Source organism: Thamnophis elegans, chromosome 11 (assembly GCF_009769535.1).
Source record: "Thamnophis elegans isolate rThaEle1 chromosome 11, rThaEle1.pri, whole genome shotgun sequence".
NCBI classification, from domain to species: Eukaryota; Metazoa; Chordata; class Lepidosauria; order Squamata; family Colubridae; genus Thamnophis; species Thamnophis elegans.
This window is the reverse complement of record NC_045551.1, coordinates 251,461-274,231: the sequence shown is the minus strand read 5'-3', so window position 1 is coordinate 274,231 and position 22,771 is coordinate 251,461. Positions and strand designations below refer to the sequence as shown.

Here is a 22,771-nt window from a genome sequence, read left to right as displayed (position 1 = left end):
ATGTTTTTAAAGTTTTATGATTTCTGTCTGGGATAAAATGGAAAAGTGGCATATCGATGATGAGACATGGAGACTGAAAGAAGCGTTGCTGATTGTGGACATATATTGTACAGAAGTTTTGTCTGAACTCTAACTCAAATTGTGCATGAACTATTTTCTTAGGCGAGGAGAGCGGAAATTGTGATCTTTTTGAGTTGTGGTTTGGGACGAACGGAGTTGGGAGGTACGTGGGAGAGGGAAGGGCAGCGAAAGTTTAATTAGATTACCTGGGGCTAGAACGCAAGCTGATGTTTGTTTGAGTTGCTATATCAATATAATTAAGAAAGATTGGTCGGAGAATCTTCAGGAAAGTGGAGTAAACATGGGAGGAGCAATGAATGTGGATAAAATATATATGTGGATATGGATAAAGGCAGGGTGGAAGGTAAAAAATTTATATGTGGAGGTGGGTAAGGATAGAAAGGGAGGTGTTGGAAATGAAAAATGAAAGAAGTATTTGAGTTTAATGGTGTTATAGAAAGGTTTGGATATTTGGATAAAAAAGAGATAAATTAAAGGTCTGAATAGATAGGCAAAGCAAGGAGACTTTTAGTTGGGGAATTCTAATTGATCAACTTACCTGGCTCTAATACAGTTTGAAACCCTGCAAGTAGCAAAATAATCGAATTTTGGAATGAGTCACATTGTTTAAGATTTACAGATAATGGGAAGCTGTGTTAACGTAGTGGGTTTATTGACCCTTTTTGTTTCTTTCTTCTTTTTGTGTGTGAGTGTGGGTGTTTTTTATTTCTTATTTTCTACTATTTTTCCTTTTTCTTTTTGGCTTTATTTTTATTTTATTTTTTTAATTTTAAAGTTAGCTGGCCTTATTATACTCAAATGCTTGTTAAAGAATTATGCCGGGCATGGGACCTGCGAAGCCGTAAGGGGGTTAGGGAGGGGGGATTATAGGGGGGGGGGAGGGTGGAATTCAGCGAAGACTATTGAATAGGGCATCTGTTTTCAACATACCACGAGACGTCTCAGCCATGGGAACCTTCTGGAAGAAGTAATGCCCAAATTTTACCAAGAAAAATATGAGTAGAGAGACTTCCAGGGGAGGCATGGCAAACTAAAAATAACTGCAGAAGCGGAATCAATGATTGCAGCCAAGATAAAGAAACTAGTGAGCATTTTGGAGAGGATGGGAGATCCTCCAGAGGGTTGCTTCACTTTAGGAAACAGCAGGTTTTCCATGGATTTGAGCAAGATTTCCTAACTTGCTCCTAACCATGGCAGAGACTTTTTAAGAAAACTAACTTCACTTACATTGCTTTCAAACCACTTTCTGAAATTGCTCATTAATCACGTAAAGCTATTGCAGACTTTTGGACCTTCACTTTTTAATGAATTAGTTTTAGAACTTCCAGAATCTAAATAAAATAGCAAAAAAAAACAAAAAAAAAACCAACCCTAAATAATATTTTTATGGCTTCTTATGGGAAATAAATTTTGTTTTGATTTTTACAAGATAAAACAAAGATAAACAATTTCCTGATTTCAAAAATTAAACACTAAAGTTTTGGATAGAGGAAAGATTTACAAACATGTACAGTGTTGCCAAATGCCATAACAATGAAAAGACTGGAGGAAGCTTTTGATGAACAGAATCAGAAAATAGTAGTTACCATATCAACAACATGGTCTGCTTCTATGGATATACTCTGTCCAAAAGATATTATTGAAGAAATGATTGATGTAGAACAAATTTTATCTGATGATAGAAATTGTGTCAAAAGTGGATTTACAGAATGGCTTAGAAAAGGATATTTCAGCCAGTAGATTTGCAACAACAACAACCTGGCTGAGGTTTTAAAATCTAAAAGGGAAATACAAATGACAAACCAATATAATTTTACCCCAGATTTATTCTGTCTGATGGGGCAAATAAGAAATGAAGAGAAATTTTAAAAATCCTCAACAATATTTTAAGGAAATAAAGATTGGAACTGTTTCATAAAGTTGGTTTATTAGATGAAGGTTAAAATGAGATATATTGTTGCTTCTGATAACCCTGTACAAATTTCCTACTGATGCCACCATGGAAAATATATTTTATGGATTTGTTTATAGATTACAAATGTATTATGGGATGAAAAGCTAAATGTTTAGAACTTTAGATAGGATGAGAAGTCACTACATTTGTTGTATTTATGATGAAGAGTGGAAGTTACTTCCTAATATATATCTTTTCTTTTTCTTCTCTTTCTTCTTCTCTATCTTTTTCCTTGTATCTTTTTTCCTCTCTCTACTTTTTTCTTAAAATTTAGTTTGTATTAAAATGTAGTAAAATTATGATTTTACTATCATAATTAAAAAATTTAATATAAATTATATATGCAAGAACAATGAAAGAAAAAGAGTAAAAAATTATAATAATAACAAGATTAATAGGAATGAAAATAAGAAAGACTTTTAAAACTTGGGATAGGATAGGAATAAGGAATAGAAAATTGTCTTTATGTGGTGATTGAAAGTTATTAGCAATAGCAATAGCAGTTAGACTTATATACCGCTTCATAGGGCTTTCAGCCCTCTCTAAGCGGTTTACAGAGTCAGCATATCGCCCCCACAGTCTGGGTCCTCATTTCACCCACCTCGGAAGGATGGAAGGCTGAGTCATCCCTGAGCCGGTGAGATTTGAACAGCCGAACTGCAGAACTGCAGTCAGCTGAAGTAGCCTGCAGTGCTGCATTTAACCACTGCGCCACCTCGGCTCTTTGTGTCCTAAACTATGAAGATTTTGCCAATAGATTTTTCTTCTTCTGTATCTGTTGAGTTCATGATGTTTTAAAACAGAGCTGATGTATCTACTACTTATTTAAACTATAACTCCTAGTACAAGGGTGGGTTCTACTGCCGGCTTCACTGCCAGTTCGCTCACGGGCGCGCTTCACGCACATGCACTGGATGTGTGCTGCCCACGCATGTGCAGTTTAATTAAAATTGTTCTGTGCATGCACAGAACTAAAAAACAAAATGATGGCGTTGACGGTGGTCACGGCGATGACGAGGGAAATGATTCAGGAATGTGGCCGGCCTGAGTCTCTGCCGGTTCCAGCGACACAGGCCGCCACACCACTACTGGTTGGGCCGAATCGGACTGAACCAGTAGGAACCCATCACTGTCCCAGTATCTTCAGAAGATTGTGGGAATCAAAACAATCAAGACGGCAATGATCAAAGTCCACCTCTCTCTATTGCTTTTTTCCCTTCCTTCATCCCTCAGTGCCCTGCCAGCTCCCTTCACTGTTGGTTATCTAAATATGGACTGGTGATTTTGTGATTCATCAACATGCATGACATCATAAATTACGCCAGCCCTGCTTTAAATTTACAGAATGCAGAGATAAGTGAATGTATGACACAGCTTACTCAACTTTTTCTCATTTAACTGAAAGCTCTTTACATCACGCCCTCTCTGTTTTGTGACTTAATAGCAGCTAAAGAAAATCACTGTAAGATAATGACAGTCAGGACTTAAATTTAATATCGATTGTGGGAAGACCTAGTTATCAGTAAATAAATCATATTTTGTTATTTGCTGTCTTCTGTTCAGAGATAGAAGACAGGAGATATTTCTCAAAGTATCAGAAAAAGAGGTAAGCAAGAGTAAAAAAATCAAAATGATTTTGTTATAGTCTGATAATATTGTGATGTATATTCTGATATTTCACTCATGCAAATATTCTGTTCAACTTAAGCACGAAAGATGTGAAATGTTATTCATGCTTGAGCAAATGCAATGTTACATAACCTCAGAAATTTAAACTACTTCATCTGATTGATTGAAATTTCCAAGAGAATTAGTATAATGGCATGCATTTACAAGATAAGGATGAAACTAAAGCTGAAAACAGAACAAACAGCTGATAAAATATTTGATTGATTGCCCTTTCTTCAAATATTACAATTTTATACAACAGTTATACTGTAGCTTCCAGAACTGTAAGCAGCAAGACTATAACAATATTCTTCATAAAGTGTTAAAATGTACAAATACCACAAATGAATGGTATTCTGAATAAGTTCTATTATCATTAAATTCAGCCAAACCTGATCAATGATACTTTGCTCCCATTTGCAGCAAGTACCAATTTTGTAACAAAAATAATAAAATATGGCCAAAAATGGAACCAAACACAACTAGTAGAATTTAAGTTAGCAAATAAGCTGAAGAGAAGGTGAAACAATCACAAAGATCAGCATTGTTCAATCCTGACTGGCTCAAGGTTAACTCAGCCTTCCATCCTTCTGAGGTTGGTAAAATGAGGACCCAGATTGTTGGGGAAACATGCTGACTCTGTAAACCGCTTAGAGAGGGCTGTAAAGCCCTATGAAGCGGTATATAAGTCTATCTGCTATTGCTATTGCTATTTTTCTTAAGCGTTCCTCTGCTATGAAATGGTATTATATGTGAGTCAGGTTTTTATCAAGCATGTTTTTTGTGGCAGCATCCATTCCTTCTGACAAATCAGTTTCTCTCTCTCTCTCTCTCTTTTGTCATCTCCTCCTCTGTTTCACTCACCTTGGGTGGTTGTTTTTTTGTCTTTCTGATTCATGCTTTTGCACCAGAAGAAAGGCTTGATTGCTTGTAAAGGGCTTTCCGAATCAGTTGATTGAATGCTGCATTCAACTTGAGGTTGTATTTTGTCCATCTTATTTTGCAGTATGGGTATACTATAACGTGAAAGAGAAATGGTGAAGCTTAGACACAATCCTCAGACACAATATTTAAAAAAGTTTTTCTTTTTTTCTGTTGATCAAAGCCTACCTAAACTATTGGATCCTATTCTTGACATCACATAGGAAGGTGATTGACAACCTGGAGCTTATCCAAGGAGAGCGGGAAAAAATAAGGGATTTGTAAGGAAAATGTATTTTAAAAAAATAATTGAAAACACTGGGTGACTTTCTTCACATATTTGAAAGGCTGAAATGCAGGAAATGATGATGAATTGTTCAGAGTTATTCCAGAAAACAAGGACAAGGAGCAATATGTTCAAATTACAAGTGAGTAGAGTTCAGCTGATCATTAGGAAAACTTTATTAGTAAGAGCTGCTGAGTAATGAAGCAGAAGGCAATGGGCTCCACTCCATTGCAAATGCCTATCTTGTTATGTGTTGAGTGGATTACTCCACTGAGCAAAGGGTTGGACTAGGTGATGTCCAGTATCTATTCAATCCTTCATTCTGTGATTCCTATGCGACTTCACACCAGAGGAGTGATATTTGAGATCAGAATCTAGTTATTTAAAGAGACCTAGACAGTCTGTGCTCTGCCCCCCATTGTTGTATAGCTACACTATATGCAACAGTGCCACCATTTAGAGGAGACCTGCAGGGTGTCTATGCTTAACACTGCTGAGTCACATACGTCAATTATTTAGCGTATGGCATATTATATATGAACTTGTGAGTGGTGTGGTGGCCTAGAGGTGGAGCGCTCACCTCTCAATCAGGAGGCTGTGAGTTGGATCCTAGGTAGAGGCAGATATTTCTCTCTCTGGGCACATTAAGATTATATCAGCTGAATATAACTCCACCTTGGCAACAGGAAGGGCATCTGGCCAGTTCATACTCAGCTCCATTTGGATGCCCAGACTCCACCCAACAAGGTCGTTAAAATGATAATGATATTATATGAACTTGCAATTTATATTAACACTTGGCCTAGATTTAAAAACACAATAAAATATGAACCTTAAAAAGGTATACTGGTGTATTTAGAAACCAATATCTAGGCCATCTAACCATTGACTTATGACTTATCTTTTATCAAAACAAAAATTAGATACCAGACCATATTTGCCCTCAGCTTCATGTACAAATGGCCCACAAAAGGAGCCTGTGGATCTCTGCATACAGACAGTAGCGTATGATTTGCACCCAGTCCAGGCAACCAGTTGAGTAATATTATCTGTAACTCAAGAAGACTCCGTTAAGGAGAGGAAAGCGCTTCTTCTTTAGAAGAAGCAGGGATGTTCTTACATTTTTTTTGACTCAAGAATAGATTTTGAAAAGATGAAAATATTAATGTTTTCCATTTATAAAGGTAGAAAATCTTGCAGGTTAATATTACGTACTTGCATACTTGACAGTGGATAATCTTTCATATTCATCTACCTGTTTGTTCCCTCACCTGCAGATACTTGAGTTCTTTCTAAATACTGTAACACACTGAGCCAAATTAATCTCCTATGGAAAGCATCAGCAGTCTGAGAGTCACACGGGAGAAGAACCTCAACCGAAGCTCATCTCTCTCTCATAGTGGGAGATTGTCAAAGGGGTCTTTTATGCTAATCTAAATAATTGAACAATGTCTCACAATGGGAGACATTCCCTCAAACAATCAGGTCCTAGCTCAGCATCCACATCTTCAGTGGTATTCAAAAGTTAATTGGCAGCAAAGGTTGACCTTTCGTTTTTTATTCTTATATTTGGCATCTCTCAGCAGCTTTGCATCTTGCAAAAATATCATATTTCATGGTCACTTTTCAAGCGTCGTTCCATATAAAATACAATATCCAAGTCAGACTGTAAGCAAAGCATGGACTAGATGAGGAAAATCAGTGGGTACATTGACCACAGTTTTGAAAATGGACCTCTTGCTACATCTCCAAACCAAATAATATCTGTCAAGAAACACAGCAAACTGCAAAGCTCGTGTTCAGGTTTTGGTATATTTATATATCCAAATAAGATAGGAAAACTAGATGTCTATGTGAGCTTTCTGACTGGTTCAAAGTGTTGTTGTTTTTTCCCCTGAAAACGCTTGTCTCTGAGAGGAGATGCGTTTTTTTCCCATTCCCCTAAGTTTCAATAGAAGTTCCTTTAAACTGAATTGTCAAACAGGGAACATTGCTGAGAAAGACGAGCAGATATGAAAGAAAAGCCAACTTTCCCCTATTATGCAACGCTGTGAAAATTGGGGCTGAGTGGGAAATCATTGCTATGTTTTATTTAGACTTTAAGATTGCTTCTGTTCACTTCAGACATCTCCCTGAGAAGGGAAGAATGCTGTATGTGTATGTATTAGGTATGTAAAAGGTTTAAAATTTGAAATACTTCAACCTTGAAATGCTCCATTCTAAATCTGATGCCGCTACTGTTCGAGTTCAAAACAGATCCGCCCTTCCCAGAACTGTTCTGAACTCCAAGTGGTCCTTGAAGCAGGAGATGCTTTGAACTACAAAAGGGCATTTCAAGCTCAAAGCTTTGAGGCCTGGAGCATTTTTGAAATATTTGGGACAGCGCTGGAACTCTTCAGCTGAAGAGAGAACTTACTGGAATAACATGGTGTTCATTCTTCATTTAGCATATGGCAGAGAACACATGAATAACACTAAGCTCTCAAATGGCAGCCAGTCCCTATGCAATCCAGTGCCTGGCAAAAAGGACCACGGTCACATTCAGGGGAAGACGCTCGGCCCAATTTAAACAGAGTCTTGGCGGATGTCATGCAGGGTGAGGTTCCTAGTTGGAGTTTTCCAGCAATAAGGCCAAGGTTATATCAATTTTAAAACCAGGCAGGTGTTAAAGGCAGGGTAGAAAGCTGCCATCCAAAAGCCCATTTAAACTCCTGCTACAAACTCTCAGAAAGATTACCCCTGAACAGGGTCAGCTCACAACAGAGGAAGATTTTTACTATGGAACGGAATTTAAATTGGGAAGACTAGGTGAGCCTAACAAGTTACACTCAACCAGGATTCCAACAAGACCTTAAAACCAAAATAGTTTTTTGTGGACCTGACTGCAACCTATGACCAAGGTCCCCTCTAATTTTTTTTCTGCATTTAATTTATATATTAAGTACATATAAAGAGATAGTACATACTATATATGTATGTATGTATGTATGTATGTATGTATGTATGTATGTATGTATGTATGTACACACACACTCTAGTATGAGGTATATTGGTTTTCTTACATTTCCAAGTTGACCTACATGGAATTTGATTTTTATGAATTTGAGGTAAGTCCCTTAACTATTATCGTTCCCGAAATACTTTGCTCTTTATTTCCAAAAACAGGCAAATGCTTGGCTAAACTCTAGGTTTAGGGAAATCCTAAGCTTTATTCCCATAGAGCTTCTTTTTTTTTTTAAGGCTTAAGGAAGAAAAAATTAATTGCTTTTAACTTTTCCACTTAAAAAGTGTTAAAGCAGCATATCCTCTAGACAATTTATGCAGCTGCCTGGAAGGATGTTCCTAGTTGTCAGGATGTTGTGCATCCAAAGAAATACTTCTGGGACATGATTACACATCTCCCATAATCATCAGATTTAAGATTAAAATTGATTCATCAAAAGATTTTATTTTAAGTATATTGGATTCCCCAAGGAATGTGCTTTAAGGGATGGAAATCAGATTGTGTGTGTGTTGTTGTTGCTGCTGCTGCTGTTGTCTTAAATCATATGAGTCAATGTTATTTTTCTGAGCCATTTTAATAGGTGTAAGAAGATTTATTGGGAAATATCTAAATGATTAAAATGCTTGTGTTCTGTTAAATTATATTTCAAAACTCTGGAATTTGAAGTTTTGTGGAACAATGTCTACATTAGGCACAGGATCTTGCGAAGAGAATTATTTTGGAAAAGAAGTATTTTCCCTTGCCCTTGGCTCTGAAGTGCTTTATATGTGATAACTATAGTAGCACCTTGAATTAGAAGGCCATTAATGATCAGTGAAGCTAGATTTATTCTGTTGGCTACAAATAGTGACATTAGAGCAGGTCTTTAGAGCAGAAGCCCAATGCTTCATGTTCAGGAAATGACAATCTCCAAATGGACTGGCTTAGAATACTTCAAAGTAAGAAACATACTGCACAGACCCATATTTGATTCTTTTAAAACCATCAGGCCAGTTTGTTCTAGTTGTTGTAACAACAATAGACTAGAAACCAGGAGAATGTGAGTCCTAGTCTCATTTAAGGCATGAAAACCAACTGCGCGACTTTGACTACACACTAGATATGTGCATTCTTTTCTAGGCATGTAGGTAGTTCTAGGTGCACATATTTTGTCTGGGTTTTCCCTTCATTTCCATGTTATTTTCCACTTGAGCTAGAGGCTCTCCACTTCTGAGTCACCCTCTCTGCAGAGTTCCTCACTTGTATTTAGGTTGATTGACTTTAAATGTTTTCCAGATGCCACTTTCTGTTTTCCCTTGCCTGGCTGCTTACAGAGAAAGCATTACTGAAGCAATGGCTAATTCCCACCAGCCCCTTAACCCTCTCTGTAAGCTCTCATCTGTGTCTTACTGAATTTTTAGAAGCAGTTGCATCATAATGTACTTTCTCTGGCCCCAATAAACAATTGAATCAAGACGAGGAAAAAAAAACATTTGCAAAAATGAGATTAACAGTGTTCTGTAGAATCATTATTTCTGCCAGAGCACGGATAAACAACAACAACAAACAATTTTTCTTCTGCTAACTACTTTTAAATGAAAAGGTTTTATCTACCAGTAAAACAGCCAGAGGTTGATTAGTGTGAAATTTAATACTATCCAGTATTCCCTTCCCTTCCCTCATCTGTCTAGAAATATAATTAATTATCTAACGAAAGAATGAGGAAAAATATAGTCAATAGTTGAATTGCAACATAATCCAGGTAGTTAACAATGGATAAAGTCCTTCTCCCATAACCAAATCTCTTTCTCACTTTTGCAGTGAGAAAGGAGAGGCAAATTAGATTAGGGAAAAAGAGTCGTGGCTGGGAGAAGGGAGGAATCTGGGAAATGTGGCTTTTGGACTGGATTGGAAACTTTTGCCTCATTCAACTCCAAGGATGAAGATTTTCCAGACTGATCTAATGGAAGAGAAGCTGTTAAAGGGAACTGCAGGTTTAGAGTTAGCACCATCTGTCTAAACGTCAGGATTCTACGTTCTAAGACCATGGAATCCTGACAATTAATTACTTCTTATGAGATTGATTGTTTTATGGAAAACAAATTGAACTGATTTTAATATATTACCATGATAATTAACACTACAGCGGGGCTCTTCTCTTAGAACATGTAAGAACATGTCAATGTTCTTACTCTAAAGCAGTGGTCCCCAATCTTTTTGGCACCAAGGACCAGTTTCATGGAAGACAATTTTTAGATCCTGCACATGAATTGATGAAGCTTCGTTTGCTCATCAGCCATTTGCACTAGCCTGGTTTCTAACAGGCCACGGACTGGTAGCAGTCCACATCCCAGGGCTTGTGGGGGCTGCTCTAAAGTATTTGACAAGATCCAGGATCAGATCCAATGCTTATAGTGCAGGAATACTTTATTTATTTATTTATTTGTCAAATACGTACAAGATAACAAGCATAGGAATGAACATAAACATGAACAAAGGAAGTAAATACAGATAAATGGGGACAGTAAGACAGGGGCAGTAAGCATGTGCTGGTGCACTTATGCACACGGCCTTTAAGGACCTCTTCGGAATGGGGTGAGGTCCACTGTAGACAGATTGAAGCTGTGGGGGGGTTTGAGGCTGTAACAACGGAGTCATGTAGGGCATTCCAGGCATTGACCACTCTGCTACCGAAGTCATATTTCCTGCAATTGAGTTTGGAGCGGTTGACCTTGAGTTTGTATCGATTGTTTGACCGTGTATTATTGAGGTTGAAGCTGAAGCAGTTGTTGACAGGTAGGATGTTGTAGGAGACAATATTGTGTACTATGCTTAGGTCAGACTGTAGGTGGCAGATTTCCAGATTGTCCAAGCCCAAAATTTCAAGCCTGGTGGCATAAGGGATTCTATGGTGAGCAGAGGAATGGAGGACTCTTCTCATGAAATACTTCTGGACTCACTCAATCGTATTAATGTCCAATAAACAGTGTGGATTCCAGGCAGATGAGCTGTGTTCAAGAATTGGTCTGGCAAAGGTTTTGTATGCCTTAGTTAGCAGTACAATGTTACCAGAGAAGAAGCTTCACAAAATTAACAACTCTTAATGCCTTTTTGGCGTTAATGTTGTTACAGTGAGATCTGGGGCTTAGATCATTTGAGATGAGTACACCAGAGGTGGTTGCTCCTGGTTTGGCCCGGTTCGAGTGAACCAGCAGTGGGAAAAAAATAGAAACCCACCACTGGAGCACACCTGGGTCCTTGACGGAATGAGGGTCATCTATCAGGTCATGTCCGCTGAACTTTTATTTGGTGTTCTGATTTTTATTGCCAGTGTATAGGAAAGAGCATTTATTAGTTGAGATTTGGAGTTGACACATAGCCGAGGTTGCTTTGCAGGGCAGAAGGGTAACATCTTTCTGAATGTCCAGGAACCAGAGTTAGAGAAATGTTTTTTCTGGTACTAGAAGCACTAAAAGATCATGGTGTGAAAGCCCAACCTTAATTTGTGTAGCACCTTTTAGAACCTTTGAAAATCCAAAACATGACTGAACCCCATTTGGAAGGAAAAAATAGTTTTACTGAACATTGTGTGAAAAAAGCTTTTTTTTTTAAAAAAATTGTCTTGATTTTTTTTCCATTCAGTTTAGTTGGCATTATGAGAAAGGGTGATTCACTTTCTCCACACAAACATAATTTTATATGATACTATCCTGTATTTCTTATTCAGTCCGTTTTTCTATCCAAAATAAAACATCTTAGATGTCATGCTAGCCCCTGAATCATTTTTCTATGGCTTTCCTGCACTTTTTATACTTTACCACCTCCTTTGGAGAAATAATAATAGGAATTCTAGGTTGAATAATATATTTATATATTAAGCAACAGTGTAGAAAAAGAAACTTTTTTCAGTCTAGGAGGAGACTTCAGACTTGCCTCTTCATTTAAGCATATGATGGTAGAGTTTCTACAAAACTTTAACCTGGGAGTAAGCATAGACACGGATGAGCAAAAGGAAGAATCTCTTAGAACGGCTTTGCTTCCACCAGTAAAAGGCTACAGGTGCTCCTCCACTTACAACCACAATTAGGATTAGAAAATTCATTGTTAAGAGACGTGGTCATTAAGTAAGGTCACACATTCCATTTTACAACCATTTTTACCATGGTCATTAACTGAGTCACCATGGTCATTAATCAAGTTAGTACAATTTGCAACCCATCCTATCAGCTTCTCTGTGGACTGTGGATTGCTACAACCAACATAATAAAAGTGTGATGGTTGCCAAACACCAAAATCTGTATCAAGCAAGGGCAGGGATGTTGTACACCGAGGACTAGATCACAAGTCACCCGTCCAGAACCATTGTGACTTTAAACCATTGTGATCCTCAAACTTTTTAAACAGGGGGCCGATTCACGGTCCCTCAGACTGTTGGGGACCCGGACCAGCTGGGTGGGTGTGGCTGGGTGGTCATGTGACTGGGTGGGCGTGGCCAATTTAGCAATCCATTTAGCCTTTGTCCTTACTGTACCTGCCCCTCCCCTACTCACCGACCGGTCCTGGAACACATGGCTGTGAAAAACATCCCGAGAGGCTATTTTCAAAGCATTTTTAAAGACATTTAAAGCGCTACTTTTCAAGCTGGCAACAGAGCTGCTTTTCAAGTCAGCAGTAGCCCCTCCCCTACTTACCTACTGGATCACTAGAAAGATCCCCCCTCAGTCAGCCGGTCCTCCCCAGCCCCCTTCGGCCTGACCTTCGGCAGCAGCGGTGTGATCGGAAGTGCGGCTCAACCGGTGAAATACGGTAACTAACCAGAAGTGCAGCTGAAGCGGATTCTTGTTGGAAGATGAGGCCAACGGTGAGGAGTGGGGCAAGGGGAGGGGCTGAGTCCCACCTCTCCGTGGGCCAGATACTTTGCATTGGCAGGCCGTATCTAGCCCGCGGGGTGTAGTTTGAAGAGCGGTGCTTTAAACAGTTGCTAAACAAATAGTTGTTAAGTGAGGGACTACCTGCACAAACATACAACTAGAGGAAAAGAGCAACTCATACTTTGCATATTAATTCCCGTGATTTTCTATTCATTCAGCCAGAGAAACACCTATGATACATTTATGCTTGTCCTATCTGAATTCTGATGACAGTATTTAAGGAAAGCACTTATTGAAATACAATCAGCATCACCATAAAATGCACCTGAGAAGAAAATAAGACTAACATGCATGGCTGGACTAAAGCAGACGACTGAAGCAAAATTTTGTATTGATTAAGCAGTAATTGACATTCAACCCAACACAATTATAAAAAGGTATCATTAAATCTGCTGTAGTTGTAGGACTATTGGAAGCTTTGTGAAATCAAGAAGTTGAGTAATGATGCCTAAAAGTCATAAATTATGCCAGTAGCTAAGCAGTCAGCAAATTAGAAGGTTACAGAGATTTCTCTTCAGATACGTTGTGTAAGTTGAATATTCTGATGCATATTTCAAAACAAGGCAAAGGAGAATGTTTTAATGTATTTATTTGATTAAATAAATCTGCTAGAGAGATGGTTTTCAAATAATAGATAAAGGGAAGAAAACAAAAATGTAAGTTTCTTTTTTTGAAAGGAACATAAAACGGAGGGAAGATAGTAGCGGTTCCTAAAATTGCATCTTCCTTCTGTAAAGTGTAGCATCAAAAAGAAGAAAGTGCATTCGGACATCCCTTCCAGAGAACTTACTTTACTTCTAAACAGCTGAAAAATAACACCCCCTCCCCCCCCAGTTGGCGATATAGATGTATATTTCAGGAAGAGGAAGGGTCTTTCCTTCTTAATTGTCCCTCACACACTTACAGATCAGAGGTGGGTTTCTGCCAGTCCATCCCGCATTGGGTGAACCGATGGTGGCGGCAGTGGGAGGCTCCGTCCACCCGCCCGGACACTCCTCCACATGTGCAGAACCCTCGCATGAGGACGAGCACACAAGCAAACTGGTATTAAAATAAATCGAAACCCTCCACTGTTACAGATATAGCTTGATTGTCAATATATAGTATTAGTACAACCTGAGCTCCACCGGTTGCCAGTCTGTTTTGGGGTTTAGTTCAAGTCCTGGTTATCTATACATTACTAACATTTCTCTCGTCTGTTTTTCTGTTTGTAATCTTCAATCGGACAAATCGGTGCAGCATCAGGCAAAAGCTTTTGAATCAAGGGACCTAAAATAATCTGACTTAAAGAATCCATCCAAAAACCTGAAGGCATTACTCCCGTATCATTGAAACGACAAGGAAATTCATTCCAGTTTATAAAGTTGTAGAAGCTGCACAATTGCTGTGGCTCTCCACCATCATGTGTTCCTGAATTCCGACTACACTTCCCCAAAAACTGTAGATTGGGTGTTGCAAGGGCAGAGACAATCCTCCCTCTTTTCCTTTTTCCCTTTGCTTCCATATCCTGAGAAGGCCAGACGGGTGGATGGGGGTTGGCTGCTTTGGAACAGAGGGTGAAATTTGAAATCTCTTAATGGCTATGGAGAAGAAGAGAAGAAGGATAAAGGAATGATTTGGATGCCTGCTGGTGACATAAGGCTGGCAAGAGGATCCCAAAAGCCCCCTTTTCCCCTGGTGGTAGGCAGGCGTTTGGGACACACTGGAAAGGGGAGCAGATGGGCAGTTTCCTCACAGCGCCTGTGTTCCCTCTCTCCTCAGTAGAGTGGCAAGCATTGCCATGAGTCACCCAACAAAGAGAAGGAGCAGAAGGAGGAGGAGGAGGAGGCTTCACGGGGTTCTTCTAAGGGTTGAAAAAGGGAGGGGAAATTATGCCAGCCTGTGAGAAGAAGGATGATCCACTAGGGGTTATGGGTTGGGAGCTACCTATCTATTAAATCTATTAATGCTTCGGATAGGATCGGCCTTCAATCCTGCCTAGCCAACCTTACACAGAGTACCTGCTGACAGCTTCCATCCTACGGTCTCTGGGATTGCTGAGGGCTTTGACATGATGAATTGACAGCACTTAATTGTCAGAGATAGAAAGTTGTGCTTCATGATTATTAAGGTTTGGTTTATGATTTTGTATTTGCTTTCTGATCACATTTTTTGTATTATGGTACTTTCTTTTTGCTTGTGAGCTACTTAGAATAGAAAATATTGAAGCAGAATAAAACTGTAGGTGTCGTATATATATATACACATACATACATACATACATACAAGAAGATCCCTGAAGATAAGAATATCAATAGAAAAATGACAATAGACATTGGCTTGGAAGAATTTGTATATATTTATTTCAGTGGAAAATCTTCTTTCCACCACTATCTTGTTTAAAATAATTTTTCTAGGGTTCCTTAGAGACATTCTGATGGACATGAACAGTCACGTCTTCTACAGCCTGGATGCCTTTCAAATATCAGGATTTTTATCGCACTGAATTCCTTACCCAACATGACTATTTCTGATAATGTTTAGAACTGAAGTTCACACGTTGGAATAACATTAGACTGGGGAAGGTTGAAGTATTCCCCATATAAAGAAGATAGATCGTGAACTGCCTGAAAAGATAGAAGCCATGAACTTGACTGAATATATAAGAATTGAAATGCAGTCTTTAAGGACTTAAACACTCAAGGCCCTTCTCTTGAATTGAAAAATCTAGTTCTTTCTGCATCTATTCATTTATGTATGCATTTCTTTATAATCCTATTTTTTAACCAAATGCATGGGGGAAAAACCCTATAAGCTTTGATTGAAAAGAAAAAAGAATATTCCCATCAGTTATGACTGCGAAGTACAATACAATACAATACATTAGCAGAATTGGAAGGGACCTTGGAGGTCTTGTAGTCTAATCCGCTGCCTAGGCAGAAAACCCTATACTATTTCAGACAAATGGCTATCCAACATCTTCTTAAAGGCTTCCAGTGTTGGGGCATTCACAACTTCTGGAGGCAACTTCTGTTCCACTGGTTAATTGTTCTAACTGTCAGGAAATTTCTCCTCAGTTCTAGGTTGCTTCTCTCCTTGGTTAGTTTCCACCCATTGCTTGTTTGACTCCCTCTTCTTTGTAAAATACATCAAATAAAATCCAGTCTTTCTTACTGTAATTTTCATCTGAACATGGCATGTGCTTATTTAGGATTTCCAGCGGTAAGACATTTTTTAAAGTTCCCATTGCATTTATGCTAACTTATTCATATTTACGGAAGTAGACAGCTTGCACAAAGTGGTTTTCCTCATCTATATTTCATCAAGGAAGTCATTCAGGCAGAGAGATGTTTGAAAGACTGTTCCATATATAGAAGCCCCTGAGATCTCAATTAGCGCAACCGTACTTTAAGGAAGCCCCTTTCTCCCTGGAATATCCAACTACGTATCTATAATTAAGCATATCTTCATTAGAACATAAACCATCATAAAACTGAAAGGGGAAAGCAGACAAAGTGATGGTGATCAAAGAACAGGGAAAGCATGTTGCAGTTTTAGTAAAAATCCAGCCAAGCAAGACGAACATTCAGATTAAATAAAGCATTTTTGATAGAAATAGAAACTTTATAGCAGAAGCCCAGAATTATATACACAGCCTGATGTTAATGAAGGACTCCTGTAGAAGATTCATGTGGGACAAGCAAGTCTAGTGGGCAGATACATGCATGCCGTAATGAGTAACCTCGGACCCTCAAACGTCCATAATATCTGGAGGACACTCGGTTCCTATCATTTTTAAGGATTATGAATGAACTGTTGCTTTTGTAATTAAGATCTTAGACTTTAAAAGCTGTTATCTGTAACAGGAATAGCTGTCTACTAAATCTGATTAAAATTTTGCATTGTGTGCTTTCTTTAACCTTGGCCAAGTAGAGTCTTTGTGAAGCTCATAAGCAAATCATAGCAACACTTCACTCCTGTTTATTCCCAATATTGTAGAACAAAGAATAAATTTCTCTTGGGAGTTCTCTTTGGATTAAGAAGATATTAGAGCTAATGTATTTTGCAAAACAAATATTACTTAATACATAAATAATAAAAGACCTGAAGTTAACAGTAATTGTCAGAAAGGAGTATAACAGAATAACAAAATTCAAAGGATTGTAGAATATTAAAAAGGCCACAAGTACCAAGGTTTTTATAGAGATACTAATATAATTGTCCTGGTAACGTACCTAGCTACACTTTCAAATGCTTAGAATTAGGCAGTGGAATTCTTTCCAAAACATCAGCTACATCAGCTTCCGGATTTTGGTTCTACATGATCTACATGTACCTTATTAATATTCTTGTGCAATGAAAAAAAAGTGCAAATGCATCACCAAGTTCCATGAACAATATATACCCACTTTAGTAACTCCATTGATAGTTACTCTTTGAAACCAAATGCTTCATTTCTACAAACTAAATGACTTATAGAGTAGGGCAAATAGATCCCCAAGGACGGCTAATTAGCCATTGGCCAAGTTTCTGGTCTGCCTAAAGGACAAAAATGATGTTGGCCTTCCGATCTAGTACAATTACCAGTGTTAATTAGGGAGGAAGATCCCTGGTAATTGGACATCTGGAGGAAGAGTTTCATCAGGGGTTTTTTTTGTTGTTGTTGTGTTGTTTTTAATTATGGTTTAGTAACCTTTTGGAAATACAACAGAGGGACATTCAGTTGTTGCTGCTACAGCTGTTGCCCTTGCATCAAACTTGGTAGTGCAGAGTTTTGTTTTTGGATTATTTAGTCCAGTTTTGATTTCCAAGAAGACAGTGCTGGAAAATGGTGGCATTGGGTTTCACAACGATCTGTGGCATTTCCTTCCTCCCTCCCTGCCACGCTTTACCTTTCTAAATTATTTTTGGTTTCTTTCCTCTTTATAACAACTTGACCTCAAATGAAGACTAAAAGTAAAGTAAGAACTGTGCAAATAGCGAATAGTTTCTCCTTGTGAGAATAAGAAGAGTCATAACGTATTCATTACTGCAGGGGTCCTCAACAGGGGTGAAATGTTAGCAATTCGGGCCGATTCACCTGAATCTGTAGTAAAAAAATCCTACCGTTCACCCACATCGGTAGTAAAAACATGCTTAAGAAAGTAAAAAAAAGTTCTGCTGATCAGCTGTGCAACAATCAGCTGTGCCGCTCATCAGGACTTTTTTTTAACTTTTTTAGCATTTTTTTACTACCTATTCACCCGAACCAATAGTAAAAAAAATGCTAAAAACTGTTTTAAAAAAGTTCCGAAGATCAGCTGTGTGACAATCAGCTGTGCCTGATTGTCTGTGAGGTTCCTGCTTGTTGCAGGGGACATTTTGTGTGAAGTCCAGCTGCTTTTACGTTGTGTGTGTCAGTTGTGCTACCCCGCCCAACTGATCACATGGCCACCAAGCCATGCCCTCCCAGTCACATGACCAGAAAGCCATGCCCACCAAGCCACGCCCACCAAGCCACGCCCATAGAACCGGTAGGGAAATTTTTTGAATTTCACCCCTGGTTCACAACCTCCGGGCCGTGGCCCACTACTAGGCTATTCGCAACAGTCCGCACAAGCAGCGGCCCGGGGCGTGTACATGCGGCTCAACTTGGATGAGGGGTGGGCTGGCGCATGAGCAAACAAGCATGCAGGTCAAGTTACAGAATTCTTCTGCTTTAGAGGTATGGACTATCTATGGCTTTGAATATCTTAAAAAAATCCATGCCTTACATTAACAAGAGTGACATGTGTCAGACATTATTCATTTGTTTCTGGAAACACCATGGCGAAAAAATTGTTTGTAAATCTGGAAAAATGTCAAATGGCTCAAATAGTTACACTACTGACATTTTTATAAAATGTCAGATTTTTCTGATTAAGTCAGAAATGTTTTTCACATACATCCCATTCTTATTATGCATGCAAACATGTTATAAAATGAACAAGGTTAAGTTTGTTAGCAAGTACTAGTTATTAACATTTCAAAATATTTATAAATGTATGTGTCTTATTCTGACGGGGTTCAGTGCTCTGTGGAATGAAATAATTTTGTGACTAAATAGTTTAATATTCAACTATGTTCATGATTTAACTAGTGCATTAATTGCTAACATAATTAACAAAAAAATGAGGTGATTAATTGGTGAAGTAAAAATTAAATAATGAGTTAATGTATTCAATACCATTTTCCCAGCACGTGACTGTACTTAATGAAGAACAACACAATTTAAATTTTAAATATTCATTATAGTTGCTTCCAGAAACTTTACAATTTACATGTATATATCTTTTCCCATCTCCCAGATGGAATACATATTGAAATATTAGAAATCTACACATCTATTCAACCCTAACAACCTATTAATTGGTAAAATTAAAATAAACTAAAAACCAAGCTTTAAGTTTCAATTTGCAGACAAACAAAAATGTCCCAGGGAAATTCAAAAGGGGAAAATGAATAGTCCAATCGAGCTGAACAAGAGAATCTTCTTTTTTGTTTTTGCCTTTTTTTAAATTAAATGGAACAGAAAGAGGAAAAAAAAATCCTGCCACAAGATCATTTTGTAAATGTGACTTCCTAAAATGTAATCATTGTAAACAATAAAAATGTTAAAAGATACTTTCCCATTATTCTGACAAAGTGTGAATCTTCAATTCCTTGTCCCTCTAAAATATTTATCAAATTGACTTATTGATAAAAAATATCTAAGATTCATTGTGAACTTTCTTGTTTAATATGATTTAAAAGTCATATCTAATAATCTATCTAATTAGTCTAATTAATCTATCTAATCCTTAGTTGTTTCCAAGGCTGAACTGTTTGAGCCAAGTCAAGATGTCAGTAGATGGAGCTGCAAATATTTCCAGAAAGCAATGGTGTTCATTCTTTAACACGAGAAACGATAAAAGCTTGCCTTTATCATTCAAGAATTGATTTAAAATAAAAGATCCCATTGTCCCTTCAAATTATCCATAAAATGGGTTTCTTGTAAATGGTATCACCCATATTTCCCCACAATGCCAATTTACCATAAGAAAAAAAGGCCAAACTGTAATTTTCAGAAATATACTGATGTAGCACAATAAATGCGCCTTTTCTGTTATATTTTGAACCCAAAAGAGCCCAATTAACTAAAGACAGTATTCAACAGGAAAACAGGCATCGAATGCAGGTATCCCTTGAATTACAACCCTTCATTCTGTGACCATCTGAAGTCACGGCAGTGCTGAATGAAAGGACGTATGACTGAAGCCCTAATTACAGCTATCACCACAGTCTCCCTGTGGTTGTGTCATCACAATTCATGGAAGCCTCCCTACGACCACAGAGTTCCCAGACCTCCCACGCCTGTCTTCCTTCCGCCCCTTTGCTCCTCTCCACCCTGTGCTCTGCGGCTCCAGCTGGCCTTCACCCTCTTCTAGCTCCAACGGCAGCTGATGAAGCGCGCCTGGCTTGGCCTTTCATGCCAGGAAACTGGTTTGCCCCTTGCCTTTGGGTCAGCCGGCGGTGAGCCTTCCTGGTCTGCCTGGGGTTGCTTGCTTGGCTTGCTTGGCTTGCTTGGCTTGCTTGCATCAGCACCAACCTGGAGTGGGGTGCAGCTTCCTGGCACCCTGCAAAAAGCAGAAGCAAGCAAGGAAACAAAAACAGGAAGCAGTCGCTGATCCATCATCTGCCAGAAAGATCCGCCCCAGCCTGGATGCCGCCAGAACCAGAAACAAGCAAGGGAAGGCTGGCCCCAGATCTGTGGAAGATTTTTGGTCCCGTGGCTCTGAGGCCGCTTTTGGCGTCTTTCCCACCCCGACAGCTGAAGGGGGAGCAAGAGGTCGGAGGAAGACGTTTGGGGCAAGAGAGCGCAGGGCAGGAGGGGCAGCAGCAGGGCTCAAAGCGGTGAGGATGGCTGCAGCTGGGGTTGGGCTGGGGCAGCTGTGGTCTCCCAGGGGGTGGCAAGCCGCCCACAGCCGCGTCTTCCTGGAGTTTCTTTCCGCTGTGCAAATGGGGTGCAGGTGACCCAAAGGGGGAAGTAGAGTATTCTGGGGGAGTTGGAGACAGATCTTTCCCTTACTGAGGCCCAGGGCTCAGCTTCGGGGACCAGGTCATGGGGTGTCTTGGACAGAGGTAACTACACACTTGACAACCCATGGCTCTAAAGTGAAGATGGCAATTGGCACTGCAGTCCTTGAGCAATGCAGTCCTGTCACATCTTCCTTTAACATTGCATCACTTAGCAATGGAAATATCCGTTTCAGTTGTGATCATAAGTTGAGGCTTACCTGTATTATCTTTCTTTCTACTGAAAGCAATAAATCTGTTCAGCACTCATTTTAATTTAATGTATTATATCTTAGTCACATGTACTATTTTTAATGTACTATATCATAGTCACATGTCCTCAAGCGTGTGGGAAATAAATGGATTTCCAGCAGGACAAATATAGTTTCTTTCTCACATTGGATGTTTTTCTCCCAAATCTGATACCTTCTCACTTTAAGAGAATCTTGACTCAGCAATCTGAAAATATTTTAATAACATATCAATTAATTATTTTGGCTTCTTATCAAAGAGTTAATTTGCTTTTGTTAATGAGTTGTGTCTTTCGGATTCTGTTAATCAATGTTTTATGTCTAGAAAATTGGGATACTTCATAATGTTTATTATCTGAGTATATGAAGACCATTAGAGTGACAGATTATTTTTCCTCCATTCTGTTAAACCCCTCCAGAATCTGATCTACCAATAGATTATTCTCAGATTTTTATTCATGTGGACTCAATTTTCCTTCAAATGGTATAAGACACTAAAATAATGGAGATCCTTTGAGAATATCCAGCAAGCAAGTAAGAAGCCAGCTCTGGATGGAGCTTGACAGCTGAAAGGAAAATATTTTAAATTAAAAACAACAATAGTGATAAAGTAATATCCTGATGAATGATTTATACAAAACAGAAAGCAATTCCTGCATGTCTCTATCATTAAAACTCTTCTAACCAGAAGAAGGTTTCCAATAGATTAGCAAGCTGTTTACTGTGGATAATAAACAAAATAAGCTCCTCTTTCATTTCAGAGGGGATTTTACTTTATTCTCCTCCTAAAACTTTTTTTTACCAATTTAGGTTTTAGAAAAATGAAATGGAAGCAGAATAATAATCATAATACAAGAACACCGGATGATGAGGAAATATCTCTGCAAGGTTTATCACCTGATTATCATTCAGCAGTGACTTCTGCAGAGTGGCAATAATGGATGCACAGCACATATAAACAATAATAATGAAGAAGCCATTCATGTACAAAACCATTAAAAGCTACTTCCAAGCTGACACCCCTCTTGCAGATGTTTAATTCATAAGAAAGTTTCATTTGCAACTACCTTTAAAAAGCAACCTATTTCTTTTGCAAAAGAGAGTTTTAAAAACCCTACAAAAATCTACAAAATGGTTTGATAATGTTAAGGATATGCTGAGTAGAGAAATATATATGTTTGGAGTATAAAATAACCCAAAATAAGTTAACAATCTAGGAAGACACATTTCAAAGATACAGATTCAGTAAACCCATTTCAGTTTGTATATATTCTGAATCAATGTGGTCCAGCAACAATAATCATGTTTTCATTGCATACATCTAGCCTTCTAAAATACACTATTTATATAGTTACCTTTTCAAGGGTACCCAAAAGGCAAATTTCACCACTTGACTGTTAAGTCGTAAGCACAAATGAATATATGAAAAAACCTATGGGACAGTGGTGGGTTCCGGATCCCATTTCATTATGGTTGGAACGGGCCTGACGGTGTCCACATGGATGCACGCAGCGTGCATATGCATCTTACCGCCTCCGTGATACTCCAGCTGCTCAGTGGAGCATTGTGCAAGTGCTGTATGCTCCATGTGCATACGCAGAAGCGCGGAAGCCTTAAAAGACAGGTAAGGAGCTCAGACGGGCA

The 22,771-nt window shown here is 38.6% G+C and overlaps 1 long non-coding RNA gene across 1 annotated transcript in view; it reads right to left on the bottom strand.

Annotated features, from left to right (window-relative positions):
- LOC116514583 overlaps positions 1-22,771 on the bottom strand; it is a 39,606-nt gene that overhangs the window by 2,997 nt on the left and 13,838 nt on the right. Inside the window, exon 2 of the long non-coding RNA XR_004256146.1 lies at positions 4,568-4,719. This is a non-coding gene — a long non-coding RNA (uncharacterized LOC116514583). The remainder of the gene's footprint in view (positions 1-4,567; positions 4,720-22,771) is intronic.